General features: G+C 49.6%; 1 long non-coding RNA gene across 3 annotated transcripts in view; it reads left to right on the top strand.

Annotated features, from left to right (window-relative positions):
* The first annotated feature begins 5,375 nt into the window (after positions 1-5,375).
* LOC134956708 (uncharacterized) overlaps positions 5,376-21,684 on the top strand; it is a 240,495-nt gene continuing 224,186 nt past the window's right edge. For all 3 annotated transcript variants that reach the window (XR_010186115.1, XR_010186114.1, XR_010186113.1), the window contains exon 1: positions 5,376-5,502. This is a non-coding gene — a long non-coding RNA (uncharacterized LOC134956708). The remainder of the gene's footprint in view (positions 5,503-21,684) is intronic.

Here is a 21,684-nt window from a genome sequence, read left to right as displayed (position 1 = left end):
CGCATTGATGTGCCATCCTGGATGAGCTGCACTACCTGAGCCACTTGTGTGAGTTGTAGACTTCGTCTCATGCTACCACTAGAGTGAAAGCACCGCCAGCTTTCAAAAGTGATCAAAACATCAGCCATAAAGGGTGTAGTACAGCTGACCGGCGGTCAGGAGACCGCCGGTCAGCTTACCGACGCCGGGATCCCGGCAGCATACCGACGCCAGGATCCCGGCGGGGAGGGGCGAGTACAGCAAGCCCCTTGCGGGCTCGCTGCGCTCGCCACGCTGCAGGCTCGGTGGCTCTATGGGTGTCGTGGACACCCACGAGTGGAAATAGTCCCTGTTGGTCGGCATGCCGACTATCGGGATAGCGAGCCGTCGGGATGGTGGAGGAGGTCATGTGACTGTCGGTCAGCTGACCGGCGGTCACATGAATACCACCCAGCCAGAAAGCATAGGAGATGAGAAGTGGTCTGTGGTCACCACCTGCAGAACAACTCCTTTATTGGGGGTGTCTTGCTAATTGCCTATAATTTCCACCTGTTGTCTATTCCATTTGCACAACAGCATGTGAAATTGATTGTCAATCAGTGTTGCTTCCTAAGTGGACAGTTTGATTTCACAGAAGTGTGATTGACTTGGAGTTACATTGTGTTAAGTGTTCCCTTTATTTTTTTGAGCAGTGTATATATATATATATATATATATATATATAATACTAACACTAATGGTAATATGTGGATGCATGTATTATAGAATATATTGAATTTATAAATTGTTAGCAGTCTGTCACTCACAGTCACAGTTCTCAACTCACAGGGTTGTAGCCTAACAGACTAGCTCCCGACAAGAGGGCTAATTCAGACCTGATCGCTGCAGTGCATTTTCGCACAGTGGGCGATCAGGCCTGAACTGTGCATGCACCGCAGTGCGCCGGCGCATGCCAGAGATGCAATCGCCATCTCAGCCCACCGATCGCCTGACAGGCAAAGGCGTACGCTGGGTAGGAGGGGGCGGACCGCTGTGTTGGCCTGGAGTTTTAGGGGTGCGGTCCGGGCAAGGCAGGCATTGCCAGACCATGCGGGGGGGGTCACAGTGGCTGCGTGACGTCACACGCAGCCGCTGCAACCCGGAGAGCAACGGGTATCTCCCTGCCAGTGTGCAGGAGCTGTGCTGGTAGGGAGCAACTCTTCAGGTACAAAAGCATCATCACTGTGCAATGCTTTTTTACCTGTGCGGGATGGAGGAAGGGGGGGGGGGGGGACCAGAGCCAGACATGCAGGGTGGACTAGCCCTGAGCTGGGCGTCCCCCCGCATGTCTGTGAAAGTGAATTTAGCACATCTACGAGTCTGAATTACTCCCAAGGTGACCAGCCCTGGTGTTAATTCTTCCAACTGAGCTGAGCTGCACCACTTCTTAAACCCACAGGCCACGCCCATCCACCTGAATGCCTGCTCCTCCCAGTCCCCGCCACCCGGAGCCTGCTGATCACGAAGAGGCCGTCCAGAGCTGGCTGCAGAGATTGACTTGCGAGATGATGATGTCATCATCTTGTGAGATCTTAGCAGTGGTGTGGCAGTTGGAAGTGGCTGCGAAGGATGTCCACGACATGGGGCACACAGCCAGGTGACACAAACATACACCCCACCTCCTGGCAGCCCAACCCGCCGCGCGCACGCCTACTGATTTATAATAAAGAAAAAAAATACTCTAAATTACCCCCCCCCCCCCTCTCTCGGTGCCACTGGTCCTCATTGGTATCCCAATAATGGGGGTTGGTGCATCCCATACACTCTGAAAGTATACCCCTGCACTAACATAACACCCCAAAACAGGGGCCTAATGTCCAGTCATTAGTTGATATAAAAAAAATATTTTATTCTTGAAAAAATTGTGTACAGGCTTTAAAATGTGCTTCTAGCATCCACAATGGTGTCAGAAAAGCCAATGTTGCTAATAAGGGAGATGGCACTGATTCCTACCAGCACCCTTGGTGTGAGCTCAAGGCAGGATTCACTTAGTTAGCACATGGACAATGGCACTCAATACCCAACACGTTTGGTCCATATAGATGGACTTCTTCAGGGGTATAACAAGAAGGACAATTCACTGGCTGCTCTTAAGAATGTGTTTGCTCATAAATATCACAATGAGAATTGACTTCAATGATAAACCAAGGAGGTCCTAACAGTCCTGCTAGTGCGCTCTGAGCCCTAGAAACTCTGGCAGTCTACAGCGCATGTGCAGGTCTCCGAAAAAATGGTCACCGCATGCGCTGTAGACTCTGGTACTGTGCTAGAGTCTCTAGTGCTCAGAGCGCTAACCACACACACTGCACTTATTATAGATACGCCACTGACGCCAACAGTAGGGATGGCCATCGACCATCAATGATTCAAAATCATCAATGGGTCATGGCCAATGTTAAATACTTTTACCACCGATGGTAGCTTGATGATTTCCCTCCTTCCCCCGCCGTTTTCAGTTGTGCTGTTACTGTACAGGGTTGCTAGGCTGTCAGCCAGCAGTACTGCACTGCCCCCACCGCTTACATTTTGTGTGAGAGTCAGGAATGGGACGTCCTGTCTCTTGCATAGGCTGAGCTGTCACTCACAGCTCAGCCCCGCCCCCGGCTTCACACTGAAACAGTGGTAGCCTCCGCACATGTGCATAATCAAGGATGGTAAAACCATTGATGATAATGCACAGAATAATTGCCTGCCATCGATGGTTTGTGACACCATCGCCATATATGGTAACCATCGATGGAGGCAACACCGATGGCCATCCCTAGTCAACACTCATCCCACAGCTCAGTGGGCGCTAGGTACCTTTGTTGTTTTTTGTGTCTACAGGGAGGCGGAATGGAGGTGTGAACAGGAGTTGTCACATATAGTTTGTAATGATGGCTTGCAGCTAGCCTGACATATATACGTATGCTGCTATGCATCACAATATGTATACAGATATAAGCCCAGCACAGGGCAAGGCCGTCCAGCATGTGTAGCGCCACATCACAGTGCGTCCGCAATTAAATTGCGGACGCATCGAACTAAGGTTGACCCCTGGCTGCACTGTCAAGTGGTCTGCCGGCATTTTTTTAATCTGAGGGACTGCGTGTGACATCACACAGCCACCCTGAAAACGCTCCCAGCAGGCCCCCATTCGACCTGCCACACCCCCTAACACCGCCGCGCTGCCCCACGAACGCCAGCCGCTGTCAATCACATTGTGGCTGCATCCTTCCGGGAAGCGGACGCAATGTTTGAGGCCGCGCAAGTGCAAAGCGGCCACTGCGCCTGCGCAGATTGCCGATATTGGCAACAACTGCACTGCAGGACGCAGTAGCGGCCAGGTCTGAATAAGGTCCTATATGCATTTTTTCTGTTCACGTCTTTTTCACCTAATTTACACCCAGTTTGATTTCAACGCTTTATAGCCCCAGTATGATAGAAAGTAAAAAAAAGTTTTATAATTTATATAATAAAAAAATATGTGATACTTTAGTTTTGCTCATTGTGGTCATATGAAGGTTACTGTCTGAGAGCTTACTGGATGTTGTCTTGGCTAGACTGGGAATTGTGGTCAATTGGAAGTAAACAGATGGTTATTATAAAGTTCATTGTCCCATAGGGCTGCGGAATTAGAGTAACATACAAACTGAAAAGACAAAATTAACATTTGATGAAGGGAAGCGGAGACTTGGGATGTGAGGGAGTTGTGAGATGTCAATCAAGAAAGAGCTGCAGGGAGGTGAAATCATATTAAGAGCAAGACCTTTGGCAAACGCATTATTGATCAACAATACGTTGCTATTAAAGCACAACAGAGCAAAATTATGAGGGTTTCAAAATAATGTACTGGACTTCTGCAAGTTAACCAGTCTGAGTGAAACCAGTTCTTGCTCTAGGGTGCCCCGAGAGTATACACGCTTCAAAATGCATGCACGCAACCCCTATGGCTCCACTCCCGAATTGCAAACACATTTCTGGCTCTCGTATGGAACCTATGGACCTTCAAGTTGCGAAAAGAAGGTGTGTAAAGTGTAAAGAAGTAACAAGACCACTGAAGGTAAACGCAAATGGGACAACAAACATTTCAGTGTCCTTACAACCGTTTTCCTCTCAATACTTAACATTAAAACCACTTGCTTAATATTGTGTAGGTCCCCCTCATACCATCAAAATAGCTTATAGACATCGAGGCATGGACTCCACAAGACCTCTGATTCAGGCTTGCCTACCCTCCCGCATTCAGCGGGAGGCTCCCGATTTTTACATGAGCCTCCCGCTGCCCCGCAAACCTTGCCAGCCCTCCCGGATTATAGTGTTCCCTCCATAAAGATCTGAGCTGCCCATGCAGGAGAAGCGTCATAGCCGGCCATGCGGGTTTGTGGTGGGTAGAGGTGGCACACTGTGTCTTGCTGTGCACACTGTGTAGGAGGCAGTGGGAGCGGAGGCTTGCTCGGCAGTGTCAGGGCATAATCAGCGGAGCAGCTGTGCAGAGTATAGTTAGTGAAGCAAATGAGCCAGCTCGGCAGCCAGGGCTTTGCTTCACTGTGGCTGGCCCCGCCCACAATACTCTGAGTAGTCGGTAGATGCTAGAATCAAGTGGGCTAAGGGACCTTTTCCGTCTGGGGGAGGAGTTACGACACAAGAGGGAGGTGCTACGCCAGCGGGATAGTTCCTCTACTATCCATGCCACCAACTATTACCTTTAGTAATCAGGTGGCGAGCGGAGCGTGGCGAGCGAAGCGAGCCCGCGAGGGTACTTTTCGGGTACCCTGTTCGCCCGTAGCTCCTCCCCCTGGGGACGTGTCTCCTCCCCTAGATACGTCAGAAGGTCCCTTCTCCCACTCCGAAATAGAATCAACCCTGAGTAGTCTGCGTGTATCAGGCCAGTTTCCTCTTCCTGCTCCTCTTACTGGTCCTGATTGGGTAGAGAGTAGAGACTAGATCCCCCTCTGTTTCAGTAACTGAAGAGGAACTAGACTATTTAGTAAGAGCCTTCTATTTCCTCTTCTGTTTATGTACGTTTTTACGAAAGGGGAACTAGACACTATCAAAGTGGAGACTAGATCCCCCTCTGTTTCAGTAACTGAAGAGGAACTAGATTATTTATTATAAACCCTCTATTTCCCCTTCTGTTTATGTAAATTTTTGTTCCCCGCTGTTCAGATAGGTTATTTGTTTTTGTCTATGCACCAATGGACGCTCGTCACGCTTCGGGCTCGGTGTCTCGCTCCGCTTCGCTCGCCACAGGTTACTATTCCAAATAGTTTGTGACATGTCTTATGGGAAAGGTCCTCTCCACAAAGGGAAACTAGATGCTACCCTGTTGAAAAACGGACCGTCACATGGCCTGGTCACATGGCCTGTGATGTCACCGGCTAACATTTACGGAAGGGGAACTAGACGCTTCCGTCCTTGATTGTGCCTGCCCTGGGCTGCCTCCTCCCACCTCACTGTCCCAGGGTCGGCTCCTGCTCTTCAGGAAAGAGCAATGAAGCAACAGTAAGTGAGTGGTATACTGGGGTGATGTGATATGCGGGAGTGGGGGCTCTCCATATAGTGTAATATGTGCTGTGTTTGCTGGGGTGATATAGGGGAGTGGGGGCTCTCTATATAGTGTAATATGTGCTGGGGTGCTATGGGGGAGTGGGTACTCTCTATATAGTGTAATATGTGCTGGGGTGATATGGGGAGTGGGGGCTCTCTATATAGTGTAATATGTGCTGGGCTGATATGGGGAGTGGGGGCTCTCTATATAGTGTAATATGTGCTGGGGTGATATGGGGAGTGGGGGCTCTCTATATAGTGTAATATGTGCTGGGGTGATATAGGGGAGTGGGGGCTCTCTATATAGTGTAATATGTGCTGGGGTGATATGGGGAGTGGGGGCTCTCTATATAGTGTAATATGTGCTGGGGGGATATAGGAGAGTGGGGGCTCTCTATATAGTGTAATATGTGCTGGGGTGATATGGGGGAGTGAGGGCTCTCTATATAGTGTAATATGTGCTGGGGTGATATGGGGAGTGGGGGCTCTCTATATAGTGTAATATGTGCTGGGGTGATATGGGGGAGTGGGGGCTCTCTATATAGTGTAATATGTGCTGGGGTGATATGGGGAGTGGGGGCTCTCTATATAGTGTAATATGTGCTGGGGTGATATAGGGGAGTGGGAGCTCTCTATATAGTGTAATATGTGCTGGGGTGATATGGGGGAGTGGGGGTTCTCTATATAGTGTAATATGTGCTGGGGTGATATGGGGGAGTGGGGGCTCTCTATATAGTGTAATATGTGCTGGGGTGATATGGGGAGTGGGGGCTCTCTATATAGTGTAATATGTGCTGGGGTGATATAGGGGAGTGGGGGTTCTCTATATAGTGTAATATGTGCTGGGGTGATACGGGGGAGTGGGGGTTCTCTATATAGTGTAATATGTGCTGGGGTGATATGGGGAGTGGGGGCTCTCTATATAGTGTAATATGTGCTGGGGTGATATAGGGGAGTGGGGGTTCTCTATATAGTGTAATATGTGCTGGGGTGATACGGGGGAGTGGGGGCTCTCTATATAGTGTAATATGTGCTGGGGGGATATGGGGAGTGGGGGCTCTCTATATAGTGTAATACTGTATGTGCTGGGGTGATATAGGGGAGTGGGGGCTCTCTATATAGTGTAATATGTGCTGGGGTGATATAGGGGAGTGGGGGTTCTCTATATAGTGTAATATGTGCTGGGGTGATATAGGGGAGTGGGGGCTCTCTATATAGTGTAATATGTGCTGGGGTGCTATGGGGGAGTGGGAGCTCTCTATATAGTGTAATATGTGCTGGGGTGATATGGGGAGTGGGGGCTCTCTATATAGTGTAATATGTGCTGGGGTGATATAGGGGAGTGGGAGCTCTCTATATAGTGTAATATGTGCTGGGGTGATATGGGGAGTGGGGGCTCTCTATATAGTGTAATATGTGCTGGGGTGATATAGGGGAGTGGGGGTTCTATATACAGTATAGTGTAATATGTGCTTGGGTGATACGGGGGAGTGGGGGTTCTCTATATAGTGTAATATGTGCTGGGGTGATATGGGGGAGTGGGGGCTCTCTATATAGTGTAATATGTGCTGGGGTGATATGGGGAGTGGGGGCTCTCTATATAGTGTAATATGTGCTGGGGTGATATAGGGGAGTGGGAGCTCTCTATATAGTGTAATATGTGCTGGGGTGATATAGGGGAGTGGGGGTTCTCTATATAGTGTAATATGTGCTGGGGTGATATAGGGGAGTGGGAGCTCTCTATATAGTGTAATATGTGCTGGGGTGCTATGGGGGAGTGGGAGCTCTCTATATAGTGTAATATGTGCTGGGGTGATATGGGGAGTGGGGGCTCTCTATATAGTGTAATATGTGCTGGGGTGATATAGGGGAGTTGGAGCTCTCTATATAGTGTAATATGTGCTGGGGTGATATGGGGGAGTGGGGGCTCTCTATATAGTGTAATATGTGCTGGGGTGATATGGGGGAGTGGGGGCTCTCTATATAGTGTAATATGTGCTGGGGTGATATGGGGAGTGGGGGCTCTCTATATAGTATAATATGTGCTGGGGTGATATAGGGGAGTGGGAGCTCTCTATATAGTGTAATATGTGCTGGGGTGATATGGGGGAGTGGGGGTTCTCTATATAGTGTAATATGTGCTGGGGTGATATGGGGGAGTGGGGGCTCCCTATATAGTGTAATATGTGCTGGGGTGATATGGGGAGTGGGGGCTCTCTATATAGTGTAATATGTGCTGGGGTGATATGGGGGAGTGGGGACTCTCTATATAGTGTAATATGTGCTGGGGTGATATAGGGGAGTGGGAGCTCTCTATATAGTGTAATATGTGCTGGGGTGATATGGGGGAGTGGGGGCTCTCTATATAGTGTAATATGTGCTGGGGTGATACGGGGGAGTGGGGGTTCTCTATATAGTGTAATATGTGCTGGGGTGATATAGGGGAGTGGGAGCTCTCTATATAGTGTAATATGTGCTGGGGTGATATGGGGAGTGGGGGCTCTCTATATAGTGTAATATGTGCTGGGGTGATATGGGGGAGTGGGGGTTCTCTATATAGTGTAATATGTGCTGGGGTGATACGGGGGAGTGGGGGCTCTCTATATAGTGTAATATGTGCTGGGGTGATATGGGGGAGTGGGGACTCTCTATATAGTGTAATATGTGCTGGGGTGATATAGGTGAGTGGGAGCTCTCTATATAGTGTAATATGTGCTGGGGTGATATGGGACTGGGGAGTGGGAGCTCTCTATATAGTGTAATATGTGCTGGGGTGATATGGGGAGTGGGGGCTCTCTATATAGTGTAATATGTGCTGGGGTAATATGGGGAGTGGGGGCTCTCTATATAGTGTAATATGTGCTGGGGTGATATAGGGGAGTGGGAGCTCTCTATATAGTGTAATATGTGCTGGGGTGATATGGGGAGTGGGGGCTCTCTATATAGTGTAATTTGTGCTGGGGTGATATAGGGGAGTGGGGGTTCTCTATATAGTGTAATATGTGCTGGGGTGATATAGGGGAGTGGGAGCTCTCTATATAGTGTAATATGTGCTGGGGTGCTATGGGGGAGTGGGAGCTCTCTATATAGTGTAATATGTGCTGGGGTGATATGGGGAATGGGGGCTCTCTTTATAGTGTAATATGTGCTGGGGTGATATGGGGGCTATATATAGTGTAATATGTGCTGTGGGGGCTCTCTATATAGTGTAATATGTGCTGGGATGATATGGGGTAGTGGGGGCTCTCTATATAGTGTAATATGTGCTGTGTGTGTGCTGGGGTGATATGGGGGAGTGGGGGCTCTCTATATAGTGTAATATGTGTTGTGTGTAATATGAGGGGGGGTTGTGTATAACACAATATAACATGGTGCTGTGCAGCGCCGTTACTACGTGTGTGCCTGGCACACAGTTCAGCTGCCCTGGGGGCGCAACGGGCAGCGGCTTGTAATGAGTCAAATTGACTCATTACAAGCCGCCTCTGCTGTGTGTGCTGCGCTGAAGCCGGAGGCAGGGGAGGAGAGCAGCAGCACCGGAGGCAGGAGAGGAGGAGGAGGGAGGGGGACTGGAACCGCAGCAGTGCTATGTAATTGGTAGTGGCGCCGCTGCAGCAGTCCCCTCTCCTTCCGTATTGGCTGCCCGGTGCTGCTGTGAATGCTGGGATGCACTTCCCTCATCCCAGCGTTCATAGCGGCAGCCAGCCAATGTGGAAGGAGAGGGAACTGCAGTGGCGCCTCTACCAATTACATAGCGCTGCTGCGGCTCCAGTCCCCTTCCCTCCTCCTCCTACCCCCCTGCAGCTGCCCGCGATCTGCCAGCACCGAGGAGCCTGACTGCTAGTAGGGAGAGATGGTAAGTATCTCTCTCTCTCTCTCTAGTCTGTCTGCCGCTGTCTGCCATAATGTGTAAAAAGGGCGATGCTGTCTGCCATAATGTGTAAAAAGGGGGCGCTGTCTGCCGTAATGTGTAAAAAGGAGGACGCTGTCTGCCGTAATGTGTAAAAATAGGGATGCTGTCTGCCGTAATGTGTAACAAAGGGGATGTTGTCTGCCGTAATGTGTAAAAAGAGGGACTGGCTGCCGTAATGTGTAAAAGGGGTTTTACCTGGTGTAGTGGCGCTACTGTGCGGCGTAATTTGAATAATGGAGACTACTGTGCACCGTAGTATGAATTGGTATTATTTTGTGGCCACGCCCATTCCTCATGAAGCCATGCCCCTATGTATTTTTTGAGCGCCTACGGCGCGCTCTACCCCTATCTTGCATAGGGGGGGTGTGCGCCAATGCCGTTTCTTGCACACAGCGCTAAAATACCTAGTTACGGCACTGGTGCTGTGTGTACTAGGTGTAATAAGGGTGAGTGGGTGCTGTTTATTATATAATGTATTATGGCGCTGTCTATATTGGTTGTACTATGTATATATATGTGTGTGTGTATAAATTTACGTACACACAATCCCGCACTAGTGTACAGTGTATACATTTTCTATTTGTCCTTCTCTTGCCACAAATGTACACGGTACATTAATATAAAGTGCACCTACAGTATATAATTACTCTTTATTTTATTTTATTTTATTTTTTTCTGCTTTTAGTACTGTAGTTTTAACCTGCCATTGCAGGACACACCTCTGAGTGGCAATAAATACGCCCATAGGTGGAGCTAGACACACCCTTTGGGCGGACCATGGCACAACCTCAACGGCGCACCGCGGAGACATTCTGGTACCACCTGAAATCTCCCTGAAACTAGTTTTCAAAAGTAGGCAAGTATGCTCTGATTGTGTCCTGTTGTATCCGGCACTAAGAGGCGTATTTAATAACACTATTTTTACTACATTTTCTTTTACCCATTTCACATTATTTTGGTATCACTCCAATGTATTAAAAGGCATTTGGAGCAGTTTTCATGAAATAGGCCTCTAAGACATTAGCAGCAGATCAGCTAAATCCTGGGAGTTGCGAGGTGGGGCCTCCACGACTCAGATTTCTTTTCTTACCAGCACATCCTACAGATGCTCAATCAGATTGAGATCTGGGGAATTTGAAGACCAGGCCTGCATAATTTCCAAACTAGCACCACGGGATGCCTTTTACTGCTGCACATGCTGGTCTGGCTTTTGTTCCACCACTGGTGGAGGCCACGAAATAGAGAAAATTAAGTGGCATGAGTGGAGTCAGTTTGAGTGTATATTAGGGATGAGCGGGTTCGGTTCCTCGGAATCCGAACCCGCCCGAACTTCATGTTTTTTTACACGGGGCCGAGCGACTCGGATCTTCCCGCCTTGCTCGGTTAACCCGAGCGCGCCCGAACGTCATCATCCCGCTGTCGGATTCTCGCGAGGCTCGGATTCTATCGCGAGACTCGGATTCTATATAAGGAGCCGCGCATCGCCGCCATTTTCACACGTGCATTGAGATTCATAGGGAGAGGACGTGGCTGGCGTCCTCTCCGTTTATAGAGAAGAGAGTGAGACAGTAGAGAGAGACACAGTAGTAATTTTGGGGAGCATTAGGAGGAGTACTAGTTACTTGCTGAAGTGATAGATAGTGTGACTGTATATTATCTGACTTGTGGGGGAGACACTGACAGTGGGGAGCAGTTAGAGTCTGAGAGCAGGACTCAGGAGTACATATAACGTACAGTGCACACTTTTGCTGCCAGAGTGCCACACTGCCATTGTGACCACACTGACCACCAGTATAATATATATTGTGATTGTCTGCTTAGGAGTACTACTTGCAAGTTGCTGATAGTGTGACCAGTGACCTGACCACCAGTCACCACCAGTTTAATATATATATATATATATATATAAAATTGTATATAATATATATATAATATTGTATACCACCTACCCGTGGGTTTTTTTTTTTCTTTCTTCTTTATACATACTACTATAGTAGCTTACTGTAGCAGTCTGCGGTGCTGCTGAGCTGACTGTGTCCAGCAGGTCCGTCATCAGTCATTACATAATAAATATATATACCTGTCCGGCTGCAGTACTAGTGATATTATATATATATATATATATATTGATTTCATCTCATTATCATCCAGTCTATATTAGCAGCAGACACAGTACGGTAGTCCACGGCTGTAGCTACCTCTGTGTCGGCAGTCGCTCGTCCATCCATTGTTGTATACCACCTACCCGTGGTTTTTTTTTTTCTTTCTTCTTTATACATACTACTATAGTAGCTTACTGTAGCAGTCTGCGGTGCTGCTGAGCTGACAGTGTCCAGCAGGTCCGTCATCAGTCATTACATAATAAATATATATACCTGTCCGGCTGCAGTACTAGTGATATTATATATATATATATTGATTTCATCTCATTATCATCCAGTCTATATTAGCAGCAGACACAGTACGGTAGTCCACGGCTGTAGCTACCTCTGTGTCGGCAGTCGCTCGTCCATCCATAATTGTATACCACCTACCCGTGGTTTTTTTTTTCTTTCTTCTTTATACATACTACTATAGTAGCTTACTGTAGCAGTCTGCGGTGCTGCTGAGCTGACAGTGTCCAGCAGGTCCGTCATCAGTCATTACATAATAAATATATATACCTGTCCGGCTGCAGTACTAGTGATATTATATCAGAATCAGAATCAGAATCAGCTTTATTGGCCAGGTATACTTACGTATACTAGGAATTTGTCTTCGGTTTGCTATACAACAGCCAAGTAGGTAACAGGTAAGCAGGTGTGTGTGTGTGTGTGTGTGTGTGTGTGTGTGTGTGTGTGTGTGTGTGTGGGTGGGGGGGGCAAGTAAAGTTACACAGATAGGTATACCGTAGGGACACAAGTGAGTTACATGTACGTCTAGTCAGTCAATGTTCAGCAGGCGGACAGCTTGGGGAAAGAAACTTTTGAGGCTTCTGGTGGATCTGGCGGGGACAGCCCTGTAACGCCTGCCTGAAGGAAGCAAGTTAAACATGCTGTGGCCGGGGTGTAGCTGGTCTTTTACTATCTTCATTGCCCGCTTTTTAGCTCTGGACAAGTACAGGTCCTGGACTGAGGGAAGGTCAGCCCCGATGATCTTCTCTGCGGTTCTGACCACCTTTTGGAGCCTGCATATGTCCCTCGCGCTGGCTGAGCTGTACCATACGAGTATCGAGGAGCACAGTACCGACTCCACAATCGCGGAGTAGAAGAGGAGCAGGAGCTTCTGTGGGATGTTGAACTTCCTTAGTTGCCTGAGGAAGAACAACCTCTGCTGCGCTTTCCCAACAGTGGCGTCAGTGTTGGACCCCCATTTAAGGTCCCTGGAGATTGTGGTCCCTAGAAACTTGAAGGAGTCCACTAGCGATACCACACTGTCAGCAATCGTTAGCGGAGGTGCACTAGATGACTTCTTCCTGAAGTCCACTATCATCTCGACAGTTTTGAGGGGGTTGAGGTCAAGGTTGTTGTGGATGCACCACTGGGCCAGCCGGTCTACTTCCTGTCTATAGGCCGATTCGTCCCCATCCTTGATGAGGCCGATGACGGTGGTGTCATCGGCGAATTTGATGATCCTTACTGATTGCGCCTCTGAGGTACAGTCATTTGTGTACAGGGAGAAGAGCAGGGGTGAGAGGACACAGCCCTGAGGGGCCCCTGTACTGATGGACCGCGCTTGAGAGGTGAATTCCCCCGCTTTCACCACCTGTGTCCTATCTGTCAGGAAGTCTATTATCCAGGAACAGGTAGCTTCTGGGACCCCTAGGCGAAGTAATTTGGGGTGGAGGATGCTGGGGACGATTGTATTGAAGGCCGAGCTGAAATCGACAAACAGGACCCTCGCGTAGGTACCGGGAATGTCTAGGTGCTGTAGAATGTAGTGCAGGCCCAGGTTGACTGCATCCTCGACACACCGATTCGAGCGATAGGCGAACTGCAGGGGGTCCAGTTGGGGGCCAGTCACAGTTTTCAGGTGATTCAAAACCAGACGCTCGAACGTTTTCATGACCACAGACGTCAGTGCTATCGGCCTGTAGTCGTTCAGGTTCGTGATAGTGGGTTTCTTGGGGACCGGGACTATAGTAGACCTTTTGAGGCAGGAAGGGACTTTCTGTAGCTCCAGCGATTTATTGAAGATCTTGGTGAATATATGGGCGAGCTGACCCGCACATGCTCTTAGGGCAGATGGTGACACTCCGTCAGGACCCGGAGCTTTCCTGGTTTTGGTCCTTTTGAACAATGCCTCCACCTCTTCTTGGGTGACTTGCAGTGCCTGGGGTTGGCCGTCGGTGTTCGGGGCATCGTAGAGGTGATTGTTTGGGTTGCAGGGGACTTCTTTTGCGAACCTGCAATAAAAGTGGTTCAGTTCATCTGCAAGGTCTTGGTGCATGGCGGTGGACTTTGATGTTTTCCTATAGTTGGTTATGGATTGCATTCCTTTCCATACAGATACGGGGTCATTGGTGGAGAGATCGTTTGTCAGCTTGTCCGAGAACCGCTTTTTTGCTAGCCTAATTCCTTTAGTCAGAGAGTTCCTAGTACGGTTGTATAGTGCTCTGTCACCGCTGCTATAGGCCTCCTCTTTGGCTCGACGAAGTTGCCTGAGCTGGGCATTGAACCAGGGCTTGTTGTTGTTGTAAATGCGGTAAGTCTTGGTAGGTACACACATGTCCTCATAGTAGCTGATGTAGGATGTGACAGTGTCTGTCAAGTCATTCAGGTCGGTTGCCGAGGCTTCAAAGACCCCCCATTCCGTGCAGTCAAAGCAGGCCTGGAGCTTCATCTTGGCCTCATTGGTCCATTTCTTGACAGTTTTAACGACAGGCTTAACTGCTCTCAGCTTCTGTGTATAGGTAGGGAGTAGGTGGACGAGGCAGTGGTCAGATAGGCCGAGTGCAGCACGCGGGATAGACCGGAAGGCAGACTTGAGGGTAGTGTAGCAGTGATCAAGGGTGCGCCCTTCCCTAGTGGGACACGTGACTTGTTGTTTGTACTTAGGTAGCTCCTTGCTCAGGTTAGTTCTGTTGAAGTCACCCAGTACTATAAGCAGAGAGTCTGGGTGTTTTTGTTCTATGTCGGATATACATATGGCCAGGTGGTGCAGGGCTTCGTTCGCGCAGGCGAGGGGGGGGATGTACACTCCCACAAGGACAATTGAGGCAAATTCCCGGGGGGAATAGAAGGGGTTGCAGTTGATACTCAGCATCTCCAGGTGGGGGCTGCATGATTTGCCTATGATCGTGACATTGGTGCACCATCCGTCGTTGATGTAGAAGCAGATGCCACCACCCTTCGTTTTTCCTGAGAGAATATATATATATATTGATTTCATCTCATTATCATCCAGTCTATATTAGCAGCAGACACAGTACGGTAGTCCACGGCTGTAGCTACCTCTGTGTCGGCAGTCGCTCGTCCATCCATAAGTATACTAGTATCCATCCATCTCCATTGTTTACCTGAGGTGCCTTTTAGTTGTGCCTATTAAAATATGGAGAACAAAAATGTTGAGGTTCCAAAATTAGGGAAAGATCAAGATCCACTTCCACCTCGTGCTGAAGCTGCTGCCACTAGTCATGGCCGAGACGATGAAATGCCAGCAACGTCGTCTGCCAAGGCCGATGCCCAATGTCATAGTACAGAGCATGTAAAATCCAAAACACCAAATATCAGTAAAAAAAGGACTCCAAAATCTAAAATAAAATTGTCGGAGGAGAAGCGTAAACTTGCCAATATGCCATTTACCACACGGAGTGGCAAGGAACGGCTGAGGCCCTGGCCTATGTTCATGGCTAGTGGTTCAGCTTCACATGAGGATGGAAGCACTCAGCCTCTCGCTAGAAAAATTAAAAGACTCAAGCTGGCAAAAGCACCGCAAAGAACTGTGCGTTCTTCGAAATCCCAAATCCACAAGGAGAGTCCAATTGTGTCGGTTGCGATGCCTGACCTTCCCAACACTGGACGTGAAGAGCATGCGCCTTCCACCATTTGCACGCCCCCTGCAAGTGCTGGAAGGAGCACCCGCAGTCCAGTTCCTGATAGTCAGATTGAAGATGTCGGTGTTGAAGTACACCAGGATGAGGAGGATATGGGTGTTGCTGGCGCTGGGGAGGAAATTGACAAGGAGGATTCTGATGGTGAGGTGGTTTGTTTAAGTCAGGCACCCGGGGAGACACCTGTTGTCCGTGGGAGGAATATGGCAGTGTTTGCCCCTGACCAAGTAGCTGCTCGGCAAAGTTGTAAAGCCGAGACCCCTCGGGCAGCCGCCCAAGATGAGCCCACCTTCCTTGTGGAATGGGCTTTTATTGATTTAGGCTGCGGTAATCCTACCGCAGAATGCGCCAGCTGAATAGTGCTACAAATCCAGCGCGCAATAGACTGCTTAGAAGCAGGAGCACCCAGCTTGTTGGGTGCATACAGGCAGGGGCGGATCCAGAAAAAAATTACAGGGGAGGGGCACCATAAGGGGCGTGGCTTCGTTGGAATGGGCGTGGCTTCGTTGGAATGGGCGTGGTATTGCAGGAAAAGACTACCTTATACCCCAGTTTTGCAACCTGCACGCCCAGACGTTGGCCACCACAGGAAAGAAAAATAATCCTGATTCATGCCCCTTACATTATTTGTCATTTTTCCTCCTTATAGTAATGCCCAGTATACATTATGCCACATACTGCAATGGCCCTTAGACATTATGCCACACACAATTATGCACATGACACAGTATGCACACACCGTAATGCCCCACGACACATTATGCCACACACCGTAATGCCCCCGACACATTATGCCACACACTATAATGCCTGTGACACATTATGACAGGAATTGCAATGCCCGTTATACATTATGCTACACACTGCACTGCCCCTGATACATTATAGCACATACAATGTCTGTGACACATTATGACACACACTGCAATGTCCGTGATACATTATACCACACACTGCAATGCCCGATACATTATAGCACATACAATGCCTGTGACACATTATGCCACACACTGCAATGACCTTGAGACATTATACCACAATGCCCGTGATATAGTATACCATACACCGTAATGCCTGTGACACATACCGCAATGCCCGTTATACCCTATGCCACACACCGCAATGCCCGTTATATATTATGCCACACTGCAATGACCCTGAGACATTATACCACATACCACAATGCCCGTGATATAGTATACCACACACCGTAATGCCTGACACATTATGACACACACCGCAATGTCCGTGATACATTATGCCACACACTGCAATGACCCTGAGACATTATACCACATATCACAATGCCAGCGATATAGTATACCATACACCGTAATGCCTGTGACACATTATGACACACACCGCAATGTCCGTGATACATTATGCCACACACCGTAATGCCCATTACACTTTAAGTCCTACAGTAAGGCTTCTAATTACTTTTCAAATACCTGCTCGTTGTCAGGGGTTTCATGCACTGGGTGTCATGCTCATTGCCAGGGGTTTCATGCTCTTGGTTCCATGCACGGTGCCAGGGGTTTTCATGCTCAGGGTGTCATGCTCGTTGCCAGGGGTTTCATGCACTGGGTGTCATGCTCGTTGCCAGGGGTTTCATGCACTGGGTGTCATGCTCGTTGCCAGGGGATTCATGCACTGGGTGTCATGCTCGTTGCTAGGAGGTCGTCCTTGTTGCTAGGGCTGTGCTCCCAGTGCCACATATGTCCCCAGTGCCAGATATTCCCCCACGGTGCCAGGTACTCACATGCCCCCAGTGCCAAATATAGCCCCCCCCCCCACGTGCCAGGTACACATATACCCCCCCAGTGCCACATATGCCCCCAGTGCCAGATGTTCCCCGACAGTGCCACATATGCCCCCAGTGCCAGATATCCCCCCCCCCAGTGCTATATATGCCCCCAGTGCCACATATGCCCCAGTGCCAGATATTCCCCCCCAGTGCCACATATGCCCCCAGTGCCAGATATTCCCCCCCAGTGCCACATATGCCCCCAGTGCCATATATGCCCCCAGTGCCATATATGCCCCCAGTGCCAGATATTCCCCCCAGTGCCATATATGTCCCCAGTGCCAGATATTCTCCCTCCCCCCTCCCAAATATGCCCCCAGTGCCAGATATTCCCCCCCAGTGCCAGATATGCCCCCTCAGTGCGCCCCCCCCCAGCTTCCTCCGCCACCGCCGCTCCCCCCACTCCCCTGCTGTTAAGAGGGACACGGAGGGCACAGTGCACGCCTCCCTGTGTCCCTCCTGTGTCTCCGGCGGCCGCGGGTCACTCTAATAAAGGAAGTGCTCACGAACGGCACTTCCTTTATGAGACCCGCGGCCGCCGGAGACCCAGGAGGGACACAGGGAGGCGTGCACTGTGCCCTCCGTGTCCCTCCTAACAGCAGGGGAGGAAACGAGACCGCAGACTGACATGCGGACGCTCGTCCGCATGTCAGTCTGCACTAAATCAGTGGCGCCCCCGCAGCCCCTCGCCCCCAAGCCACCGCGAGGGCTGCGGCGTGCGCACAAAATAAAATAAAAATACAAAAATCAACTAAAAATGACAGGGGGGGCACGTGCCTTGGTGCCCCCTAAATCCGCCACTGCATACAGGATAAACAGCGAGTCAGTTTTTCTGACTCCAGCCGTCCTGGAAACATAAATTTTCAGGGCCCTGACTACGTCCAGCAACTTGGAATCCTCCAAGTCCCTAGTAGCCGCAGGCACCACAATAGGTTGGTTCAAGTGAAAAGCTGAGACCACCTTCGGGAGAAACTGAGGACGAGTCCTCAATTCTGCCCTATCCATCTGGAAAATCAGATAAGGGCTATTTCAAGACAAAGCCGCCAATTCTGAAACCCGCCTGGCCGAAGCCAGGGCCAACAGTACGACCACTTTCCACGTGAGATATTTTAATTCCACAGTCTTAAGTGGTTCGAACCAATGTGATTTCAGGAATGCCAAAACCACATTGAGATCCCAAGGTGCCACTGGGGGCACCAAAGGAGGCTGAATATGCAGAACTCCTTTGACAAAAGTCTGAACTTCAGGCAGTGAAGCCAGTTCTTTCTGGAAGAAAATCGACAGAGCCGAAATCTGGACCTTGATGGACCCCAATTTGAGGCCCAACGTCACCCCTGCTTGCAGGAAGTGTAGGAATCGACCCAGTTGAAATTCCTCCTTCGGGGCCTTCATGGCCTCACACCAAGCAACATATTTCCACCAAATGCGGTAATAATGTCTTGCGGTGACATCCTTCCTGGCTTTGATCAGGGTAGGGATGACTTCCTCCGGAATACCCTTTTCCTTTAGGATCCGGTGTTCAACCGCCATGCCGTCAAACGCAGCCGCGGTAAGTCTTGGAACAGACAGGGTCCCTGCTGCAGCAGGTCTTGTCTGAGCGGCAGAGGCCAAGGGTCCTCTGCCAGCATCTCTTGAAGTTCCGGGTACCAAGCTCTTCTTGGCCAATCCGGAACCACGAGTATGGTTTTCACTCCTCGCATTCTTATTATTCTCAGTACCTTGGGTATGAGAGGTAGAGGAGGAAACACATAAACCGACTGGTACACCCACGGTGTCACTAGAGCGTCCACAACGATCGCCTGAGGGTCCCTTGACCTGGCGCAATATCTTTTCAACTTTTTGTTGAGGCGGGACGCCATCATGTCCACCCGTGGTCATTCCCAACGGTTTACCCGCATTTGGAAAACTTCTGGAAGAAGTCCCCATTCTCCCGGGTGTAGGTCGCCCATCGGAGAATCCTTGTGGCTTCTGCCATCGCCATCCTGCTTCTTGTGCCGCCCTGTCTGTTTACATGGGCGACCGCCGTGATATTGTCTGATTGGATCAGTACCGGCTGGTTCTGAAGCAGGGGCCTTGCTTGGCATAGGGCATTGTAAATGGCCCTTAGCTCCAGAATATTTATGTGAAGCGAAATCTCCTTGGAAATTTCTTCCCTGTGTGACTGCACCCCAGCCCCGAAGGCTGGCCTCCGTGGTCACCAGGACCCAGTCCTGTATTCCGAATCTGCAGCCCTCTAGTAGATGAGCCCTCTGCAGCCACCACAGCAGCGACAACCTGTTTCTTGCCGACAGGGTTATCCGCTGTTGTATCTGTAGATGGGACCCGGACCATTTGTCCCACAGGTCCCACTGGAACGTCCTTACATGGAACCTTCCGAATGGAATTATGCTTCGTACGAAGCTACCATTTTTTCCAGGACTCGTGTGCTTCCACTGGAAGAAACACTCTTTTCTGGTCTGTGTCCAGAATCATTCCCAGGAACAGAAGACGTGTCGTCTGGACCAGCTGTGACTTTGGAATATTGATAATCCAGTCGTGCTGTTGTAGCACTTCCCGAGAGAGTGCTACCCCCACTACCAACTGTTCTTTGGACCTCGCCTTTATCAGGAGATCGTCCAAGTACGGGATAATAAAAACTTCCTTCTTGCGAAGGAGTATCATCATTTCGGCCATTACCTTGGTAAAGACCTTCGGTGCCGTGGACAACTCCAACGGCAGCGTCTGGAACTGATAGTGACAGTCCTGTACCACACATCTGAGGTACTCCTGGTGAGGAGGGTAAATGGGGACATGCAGGTACGCATCCTTGATGTCCAGGGAGACCCTGTAATCCCCCTCGTCCAGGCTCGTAATAACCGCCCTGAGCGATTCCATCTTGAACTTGAATCTTCTGATATAAAAGTTCAAGTATTTTAATTTTAAGATGGGTCTCACCGAACCGTTCTGTTTTGGTACCACAACCATTGTGGAATAGTAACCCCTTGCTGAAGGAGGGGCACCTTGACAATCACTTGTTGTGATTATAGTGTTGAATAGCCACCAACACAGCCTCCCTGGCAGAGGGAGGTGCCGGTAAGGCAGATTTTAGGAAACGGCGGGGGGAAGAACGTCTCGAACTCCAGCCTGTACCCCTGAGATGCTACTTGAAGGACCCAGGGATCCATGTGAGAGAGCACACTGTGCGCTGAAATTTCTGAGACGGGCCCCCACCGTACCCGGGTCCGCCTGAGCAGCCCCAGCGTCATGCTGTGGACTTACCGGACGCAGGGAGAACTTCTGCTCTTGGGAACTTACTGTGTGCTGCAGCTTTTTCCTCTACCTTTGCCTCTCGGCAGAAAGGATGAGCCTCTAGCCCTCTTGCTTTTCTGGGGCCGAAAGGACTGTACTTGCTGATACGGTGCTTTCTTTTGTTGTGGGGTAGCCTGTGGCAAAAAAGTCGATTTCCCAGCAGTAGCTGTGGAAACGAGGTCTGAAAGACCATCCCCAAACAGTTTTACCCCCTTATAGGGCAAAACTTCCATGTGCCGATTCGAGTCGGCATCGCCTGACCATTGCCGAGTCCATAACCCCCGTCTGGCGGCAATGGACCTAGCGCTTATTTTTGATGCCAGCCGGCAAATATCCCTCTGTGCATCACGCATGTATAAGACCACGTCTTTTATATGCTCTATTGTCAGCAAAATATTGTCCCTATCCATAGTAATTTTCCGACAGGGAATCTGACCACGCAGCGGGAGCACTGCACATCCATGCCGAAGCAATGGCTGGTCGCAATATAATGCCCGAGTGTGTGACTATATCTTTCAGGGTAACCCCCTGCTTTTTATCAGCAGGTTCCTTCAGGGCGGCCGTATCCGGAGACGGTAGTGCCACCTTTTCTGATAAGCGTGTAAGCGCTGTATCTACCCTATGGGGTGTTTCCCAACGTGACCTATCCTCTGGCGGGAAAGGGTACGCTGCCAATTACCGTTTAGAAATTATCAATTTCTTACCGGGGGAAGACCACGCTTCCTCACACACCTCATTTAATTTCTCAGATGCAGGAAAAACTACTGGTAGTTTTCTCTCACCAAACATAATACCCTTTTATGTGGTACCTGGGGTATACTATTATCATAAATGTGTAATACATTTTTCATTGCCTCAATCATGTAACGGGTGGACCTATTTGGAGGGTACACTAGTCTCATCGTCGTCGACACTGGAGTCGGTATCCGTGTCGACATCTGTTTCTGCCATCTGAGGTAGCGGGCGTTTTTAGAGCCCCCCATGACATTTGAGACGCTGGAACAGGCACAAGCTGAGTAGCCGGCTGTTCTGTGTCGTCGACCTATTGTGTAAGGAGTTGACACTTTCACGTAATTCTTCCATAAGTCCAACCACACCGGT

This window comes from Pseudophryne corroboree, chromosome 9 (genome assembly GCF_028390025.1).
Source record: "Pseudophryne corroboree isolate aPseCor3 chromosome 9, aPseCor3.hap2, whole genome shotgun sequence".
NCBI lineage: Eukaryota > Metazoa > Chordata > Amphibia > Anura > Myobatrachidae > Pseudophryne > Pseudophryne corroboree.
This window is presented reverse-complemented; position numbering and strand designations above follow the sequence as displayed.